The sequence below is a fragment of the Hipposideros armiger genome, unplaced genomic scaffold, assembly GCF_001890085.2.
Source record: "Hipposideros armiger isolate ML-2016 unplaced genomic scaffold, ASM189008v1 scaffold_169, whole genome shotgun sequence".
Taxonomy (NCBI): domain Eukaryota; kingdom Metazoa; phylum Chordata; class Mammalia; order Chiroptera; family Hipposideridae; genus Hipposideros; species Hipposideros armiger.
This window is the reverse complement of record NW_017731519.1, coordinates 1,759,030-1,767,868: the sequence shown is the minus strand read 5'-3', so window position 1 is coordinate 1,767,868 and position 8,839 is coordinate 1,759,030. Positions and strand designations below refer to the sequence as shown.

Here is an 8,839-nt window from a genome sequence, read left to right as displayed (position 1 = left end):
GCCTAAAGCTTGAAAAATCAAGAAAAATATTTTAAAATTAAGAGTGCTTGAGATGTATTTTGATTGCATCTACTGAACCATCTATTAAACAGAGTTCCCGCCCCCACCCCTGTGGTTCATTTTTTATTGAATCTATTTGCAAAAATAAAAATGCTTTCATCTACTCATCTCTATGTATACATGATCAAATTGGAGGTCAAGTGATGGCTTTATAAATACTTCATAGCAGCAGAGTTGGTTTAAATTTTTTATTTTTATTTTACATGACCATGCTAAAATATTAAAGCTGATGCTGAAACTATTCTCATTAAATTGAAAGATATCAAGACCCATTAAAAATTATTCCTTTTAAAATGTTTGTTCCTTTCTCCATTTTTTCAATGCCTTCTTAAATGGTGTAAAATACAGACTAGAACTCAGCAAGTTGTATATGTAGGTGGGTTAATTTGATTACACAAGAATTTCTTGATGTGAGAGTTTACGTGTGTGGTCATTACATAAATACTATTTGAGAACGATGAGTCAGGATTTACTTTTTTTTTTCTTTTAATTGCCCAACATTGAAACAAAACACTGGGCCTTCTGCTTTAAACTTGGTAAAAACGTGGGGATTTTTTTCCCCACAAGCATCACAAATGGATAAATTAGAGATAAAAGTTACTTTCTAAAGATACAACCCAGGGGCCCACGTAAGAAACTCCAGGACTGACTAGGACTAGTCAATCTTCATAAAATTTTGTAAGTGATTTAGATACACAGCCAGGACTGAGGACTGAGTTGCAATATAGGTTGTTCCGAATTAGAGCTGAGAACATATTTAACGAGCACTGAATGGGTATTTTGTTCATTCACGTTTGCTCTACTGACATGCCTGAAATGTGCAATATCAAGGGAGGTCAGGTTCTGCTAACATCAGGAAGAGCAGGTATATTCCACCAGAAAGGCATTGACTGGTTCCTTTTCTATATCTTTGCTGTTCATACTGTCTAGCTCTAAGCATTTAGTTCTAAACTTCAATTATAACTTTTCAGTCTAATAAAGGATGTAAGAATTCTTCTGAAGAAAATATATTAAAATGTTCCATAGTAAACTGTCATCCAATATTGCATACTTTGGGATGTTCTTTTTACATTATGGAAGCAATAGATCAAAACCCTGCAATAATGAGAAAAAAATATACCTTGGAGTTAATAAAGCTTTACTACAGAACTTAGAGGTTCTTTATATAAAGTTGGTTTTCCACTTGTTTTTTAGTGAAATCACAAGAGTTCAGTGCCAGTATTGTTGGTTAATTGTAGCACATATATTCAAGATGTTAATTATGCTTGAACTTATAATAATGCTTCTTAATAACATGGGCTCACTCAGGTGAAATAAACAGATTACACAGGAAAGCAATCTCTTCCTTCAGCACTTTTTAAAAATATGCAATTTACCAATTATTTAGTAGCACTACTTCTAACATGTAGACATTTTATTAGTAGACCAAATTTGGAGTATCGAAAAAAAAATATGTTCTTTTTTTCTGTGAGATAATATTCCAAGTAGGCTCTAATAGTATGATATCATATATCTTTCTAAAATGTTCATTTTTCAGGTAAATATTGGGTTGCCGGAAAAGACATGACGTATTTTTTCTATGTTTTTCATTGCAAAAATGTATCAACCCAATAAAATATAGTAAATTCACATTGAGAAAATGATACTATGAAAACTTTTTCTCGTTGTTTTCCTCAGTTTCATTTCTCAGACTGTGCAGGTCATGGTTGTGTATGTAGGTTTTCTTAAGACTGGGCTCCATAAGAATTCTAATTTACTGTGAATAAAGCTAATTATTTCTGTGTTTTGGTTACTTAAATTAGGTGTAAATAGCTGTCGTCTGGCTCTAATCTACAAGAAATAAAAAAAAACACTTAAAAGGGTTAAGGAGACATATATCTACAATTTCTGTTAAAAGTTATAAGTGTTCCTAATGTATTTAGACAGAAAAAGTCTCAAATATGTGTTTAATAAAGGCTATTCAGGCTTACGTCATAGTTTGGATTTCTAGCAACAATTAACAGTTGACACAAACATTCAGAAACAAATAAAACTATGAAATTTAAGAATACAACATAATCCTTAACTCTTTCAGCATTTGAAAGTAGTCATTACAGATTTTTAATTGGGGGCAAATGCTAGTAAAATCTGAATCTATGTTAGTTTCTTATAGTGTAAGCCTAGATTGAGTAAATTTAAATGGTACTCTAGGGCAGCGGTTCTCAACCTGTGGGTCGCAACCCCTTTGGGGTCGAACGACCCTTTCACAGGGGTCGCCTAAGACCATCGGAAAACAAAAAGATATTTACATTACAATTCATAACAGTAGCAAAATTACAGTTATAGAGTAGCAATGAAAAAATTTCATGGTTGGGGGTCACCACAACATGAGGAACTGTATTAAGGGGTTGCGATATTAGGAAGGTTGAGAACTGCTGCTCGAGGGTATTATGAATAATTGACCTCAAACACAAAATAAATGAGCCATTTCCATTTGATACTAATATTGTTTTAACAAAAACAACATTTCCATGTTAACCCTTCAAAGAAAACTTGTCTTATTCTTCCACAGTTATGGGGGAGAAAAAATAATTTTCCCTCTGACTTTTTAGGTTCTTGGTTGAGACTCCCCCCTATAATTAAAGAGAGATTAACAGGAGAAAAAGCAGAGTTTGATAGCATGCAAACCTCCTGTATACATGGGAGACACCCAGGAAACCAAATAAGTCCCAAAATGGCCAAAGCCATCACCTTAAATACCATCACTAGCTAAAGACAAAAGAAGATGTTGGGAGGTAGGGGTACAATTATGGAAAGTTCTCAAGCAAAGCACAATAAAGGAGGGTAAGGTTATTACACAGATTTAAGTCTCTGCTTTTGCCATTAATAAGATTTTCTAGAAATTTAGTCATTCCCTTCTTACTGGTACAGGGAGGGAGATAACCTTCCAAATGGAGATTTTCCTCATAAATGTAAATGTCTCTTATAAAAGGGTAACTTCTACTCAGTTCTCAGAGCTTTTTCTATGTCTACTGTTTCTTAAAAATAATCAGCCTAAAATATGTTTATGCTAAAGAAGCATTGAGGAATATAGTAAAGAAATAAAATGGGGTCACTAGAGTCAAGCTGCTAGATTACTAAAATCAAGCCAGTTGAGGGAAAGGACATTATTCTATTCTTGTTTGAACTAGTCTGAGAACTTAAACTTCTGAACTTTCTAGTCCTGCATCAATGCCAACATATACAAGGTCTGACAATTAAGTCCGCAAACTTGTGGCAGCCATATTGTTAACCTTTTTTTGATATCAGAGGGATTATTCATTATGAATTTGTACCAACTGGACAAACAGTTAACCAAGTTTACTATTTGTAAGTGCTGAAAAGACTGCGTGAAAAAGTTAGACGACCTGAACTTTTCACCAACAATTCATGGCTCTTGCGTCATGACAATGCACCAGCTCACACAGCACTGTCTGTGAGGGAGTTTTTAGCCAGTAAACAAATAACTGTATTGGAACACCCTCCCTACTCACCTGATCTGGCCCCCAATGACTCTTTTCTTTACCCAAAGATAAAGGAAATATTGAAAGGAAGACATTTTGATGATGTTCAGGACATCAAGGGTAATACAATGACAGCTCTGATGGCCATTCAGAAAAAGAGTTCCAAAATTGCTTTGAAGGGTGGACTAGGTCTGGCATCAGTGTATAGCTTCCCAAGGGGAGTACTTCAAAGGTGACCATAGTGATATTCAGCTATGAGGTATGTAGCATTATTTCTAGGATGAGTACATGAACTTAATTGTCAGGCCTTATACATCAAATTTCCAGATAACCCTCTGATTACCTCTGAAGAACCAATGAAAGAATGTTCATATATCCATACCACCTGACATCGATTATCCAGACCACCAGTCATCTAGAGGATTATCATCTCAAACCCATCCAGGGGATAAGAATGTAGGACTAATTCTTCTCAAGAATATATTTTTTACCATAAGAACCATCAGCTGTTCCTTCTTCTTGGGATCACTCTGCATATTGCCTGGTTGTTTTTCTGGTTTGAAAACCCTAAGACCCTTGAATAAATCTTCATCATTTATTTCTAACAAAGCCTCCAGATCCTTTTGAGTTCTTTCAATAGCATATTTTTGGGTGACAAATTTTGCTGCCTCTCAGAATAATCCTCATTCTTGGAGTTATTGGTACCCTTTATTTTTGGTCATCTTAATTACAAGAAAATGGCTCTTCCTGCCCATGTCATTTAAGAAATAATGATCTGAAAAAGTATAAAGTTGTGAAATTATTAAATTAAATGAACTTTCATCTTGGCATTTATAAATAAGATCTCTTAACATTATTTATATTCCAAAACTTTATGGAGCATGCATTTCCAATTTCATGGGTTTGTTTCCCTTCTTTCTTTCCTTATTTTTTAAAAAAGAAATTTCAAAATAAAGGGGAAAATGTACATAAAGTGCAAACATATTCTCACCACTTAGCATATCTACAGGTAATATTTTGTCATTTTTTTCTTATTCTTTTTATTTAAAGCAAATAAAACTTTAGAGATTAGCTAGTCTCCTGTAATGAATAACCTCAGCACTATTCTCCTTCAAAAACCTCACAGACAACCACTATCTGACTTTTATAAGAATCCTTGCAATCTATTTATCAAAAGATTATCTCATGTGTTCTTAAAGAATACATACACTATGTTGGGTGTATCATCCTCCATCTTTCCATTTTCATTCAACATTAGTTTTAACATCTCCCATGTTGATCTATCTGGAACTGCACATTTTAAGCATCTCATTATTAACAGATACTCAGGTTGATTCAAATTTTCCAAGATTACAATTATTTCTGCAATGCAAATCCTGGCTTAGGTATCCATTTTCTTCAGGATTACATTTTCTGATATAAAATTGTTGGATACTTGGGTACAAACATTTGCGAGTCTGTTAGATATTTCCACATTGCTTTTCTTAATATTTTTTTAGAAAAAAATAGTGTATTTTATTTTCTTGACTATTTGCAAAAAGTTTTAATTCCTCTTTCATAAGAGTTATTAGAAGTCAAACAATTCAACTAGATGGGTTTCTACTTTGAAATACATTTATCTTTGAAAAACAAGAGAATAGTTGCAAAAACAGTGTATTAAGAGCATAAAATGCAGTGATCTGAAATATGGATAACATTCACACATGAAAGTGTAACTATAATAAATGGAGGCATTCAAATACACATTTATAAAGAGAATGGAAAGGTACCTAAAATAGCATTTATATATAATTTTTCATATAAAAAATATTGCTCATAATAAATAAGAGGTGATATTATTGGGTCTTCGGAAAAGCAATGATGCATGTTTGCAAAAGATGGCATTAGTTCATTTTTGGAAGTACTAGAGTCATTCGCATCTATGTTATTGTTATGTCATTTAATAGCTGACAGTTCTAACTTCATTTTTTTAAAAAATTGAGTGATTTGGTTGAGTTTTGGAGATTTTACAACAAGTTGAAGATGGAAGACCAACTGTGCATTTTGCCATACTTCACTGTTTTACTTTCATAATGGGAAGAATGCACATCAAACTTGTGAAAAGTTGCATAATGTTTCCAGTAATGATGCTCTATAAGAATGTCAGTGCCAATGATGGTTCATGAAATTCCGTGCTGGCAATTTTGATCTCAACGACGCTCCTTGGTCAGGGAGGCCCACCGAGGTTGATAACGACAAAATAAAGGCATTGATCAAGTCAAACCCATGTTACACGACACGAGAGATTGCAGAAACATTGAACATCAATCATTCAAGCATTCACGACCACCTGAAGAAACTGGGCTACATAAGCAAGCTTGATATTTGGGTTCCACATGAACTCAAAGTTCATTTGATGGCGCATATAAACATCTGCAATATGCTCATTAAACTTGAGGAAAATGATTCTTTTTTTGAAGCAACTGTTAACTGGTGATGAAAAGTGGATTGTTTATGACAATGTAGTTCACAAACGGTCTTGGTCCTGACTTGATGATTCGCCTCAAAAAACATCGAAAGCAGACATTCATCAAAGGAAGATTATGCTCTCAGTGTGGTGGGATTTTAAAGGTGTGTTTTTCAAGCTCCTACCAAGGAACCAAACAATCAATTTGAATGTGTACTGTCGGCAATTGGACAGTTTGAATGAATCCATCATCCAGAAACGTCCAGAATTTGTTAATTGTAAAGGAGTTGTGTTTCATTGTAACAATGCGAGATCACACACAAGTTTGGTTACTCGTTAAAAATGATTGTAGCTTGGATGGGATGTGCAGCCACACCCACTGTACTCGCCTGACCTTATGCCATCAGACTTCCACTAGTTTTGCTCTCTTCAAAACTCCTTGCGTGGTATAACGTTCAATTCAGATGAGGCTATAAATCAGCACCTTGTTCAGTTTTTCGCAAATAAAGACAGGTCCTTCTATGAATGAAGAATTACGCAGCTCATGAAAGATGGCAAAAGGCTGTTGAACAAAACGGGCAATCTATTGTTGATTGATCTTTGTTCTTTATATAAATAAATGACCTTTGAAAAACATAGACAAAATACGTTATGACTTTTCTGATGACCCAGTATGAATTTCATTTCCCTCTCAAAATGTATCTTTAATAGTCCAGGCTAATCTAAGGAGTCTGTTAACCTTCTATTGTTTTGATAGGTGAATTACATTAAACTATGTTTAATAAAATCACACTTTAACAGTATATTTAAGTAGTCACATGTGGTAAAACTTAGGGAGGGCCATTTAGTAATTTGGGGAAAAAAGATTTCCCAAATAAACCAAAATGATTAACCCTGGAAGACCAGAATGTAATGATCTGCTTTTTTTTTTTTTTGACAAAGATGTTAAATACTACTTTTCAGCTTTGCAAATTTAATGACCATGAAAAAAAAAATGGACCATAATTTTCTTCAACTTCTTCAAAGTCTGCATGTTTAGCAGATCAGTAAATGAGAGGGCATAGAAATTAAGTGTAAGTTTCGTGCAGTTGTTTATGGATAGGTGTGCCTTCATTCCTGTTGGCCCCACTGGCAGACATGGTAACTTGGAATAGTTTTTGCCAAGGTGTTCCATGGCAACGTGGCGGATGTGGAGTTCTGAGGCTAAAGAATCTTTTTACTGCACTTTGTGTGTTAATTCTTCAAAAATTTTCTATATTTGGGGTCACAGCTTTATATTTAGTCCCTTTACCTCACCAAAAGTCACCGAATTCAATTCCTCTCTGCTGTAATGTGGATGTGGGGTCTGGACGTTAGCCTCTGGATTCAAGATTGTCCTTTCTTTTTTCTGTGTCTGGTTGTGACTATGAGGCCACAATACACCATTGTGGCATAAAGTGGCATCTGAGTCTTGTAACGTAGCAAGCCCCAAATCTGTATTTTCCCTCTGCTTCAATATTCTTTGTGTATAGCTTGAGAGGCACTAGTGTATTGTAGAATAGTTTGGTAGTTGGGAGTCAAACTGTGGGAGTAACTTTTTATCTGGTTTATGCCTGAAATTAAACAAGTGATGCTGAGAATTCTTAGAACATTCAAAATCTGAATACACATCCTTATTTTATGCATACTGTACAATCCAGTTTATCTCCTTATTCAAAATGGTTTTAACTTCTTCGTAAGTACTTTTTGAAAGTTTAGATGGAGGACAATCCTGGTTTGCAATCAAATGGTATTTTTCAAAGCAGCCTGTTCAGCCCCTTCATGGTCTGGTGTGCAAAAAATTAGAATGTAGTACTCTTTCAATATTTAGCTCAAAAAACACATAGCAGACGGAGTGTATTTCTTTCTCTGTGCGCAGTTTACAAACAATGTAAATTTGTTTTCATTCAAATCAATGTTTACACAGTGCTTCTCTTCCTTCTGAGTCCAGCTCCACACGGCCATCCTGCCTGCTGAGGCTCCTGCACTATTGTTTGCCACATTGCTTTTCAAAGTAGCTGTGCCCCTTCCAAGTCCACAAACATGGTCATATTCTCATTTTTGTCAGTCTTATGGGGAAAATAGCACCTTGTTTTATTTATTTTGCATTTTAATCACATGCAATTATTATATTTAATAGATCGTGCGATTATACTTAATTATATATTTATATAATAATTATATGGTTATAAAACTATCATTTGTACACACACATGAAAACATACATATTAAATGAATTAAACTTACAGACATAAATGATTAAGAAGTAAATTATCTGATAATTCCATTACACTAAGGTGGCCACTTTTAAAAGTTTGGTCATACAATTTTCCAATTTTTTTTGCTAATTGTGTACACTTCAATAAAAATATGTTTAGATTACATAAAAATGAGACAGTACCTGGAGGGTAACTGAAGTCAAGAGATGGTTTTTGAAATGAAAGAAATAACTGCATGGCTCAGTGTAGAGACAAAAAAAAAAATTGAGAATGTAGAGGAGAATTGGTAGAGAGATGTCCTTGAATATGTAATAGGAGATGGGATCAAGTATCCAAGTGGAGAACATGGACAGTTTATCTACAGTTTCAAGAAGGAAGGCAAATTTTCAGGGTGGAGAATATGTTAGTTGGGTACATGTGATGGTGGAGGTTTGTGGAAGCTCTTTTTCTGATTGTTTCTGTATTCTCAGTGGTTTAGGAAGCAAGATCAATAGCAGATATTGAGTGAAGGGGAGGAGTTCTGGAATTTTAATGAGAAAAAAGTGTAATATTGAAAAGAGTAGGAGAATGAATAGACCAGAAAAATAGTGATTTCTGGGCAGCTGTCTGGGCTA

The 8,839-nt window shown here is 34.4% G+C and overlaps 1 pseudogene; it reads right to left on the bottom strand.

Annotated features, from left to right (window-relative positions):
* Window positions 1–6,961: 6,961 nt before the first annotated feature.
* LOC109387798 (protein EURL homolog pseudogene) lies at window positions 6,962–7,971 on the bottom strand (annotated as a pseudogene).
* Window positions 7,972–8,839: the final 868 nt, after the last annotated feature.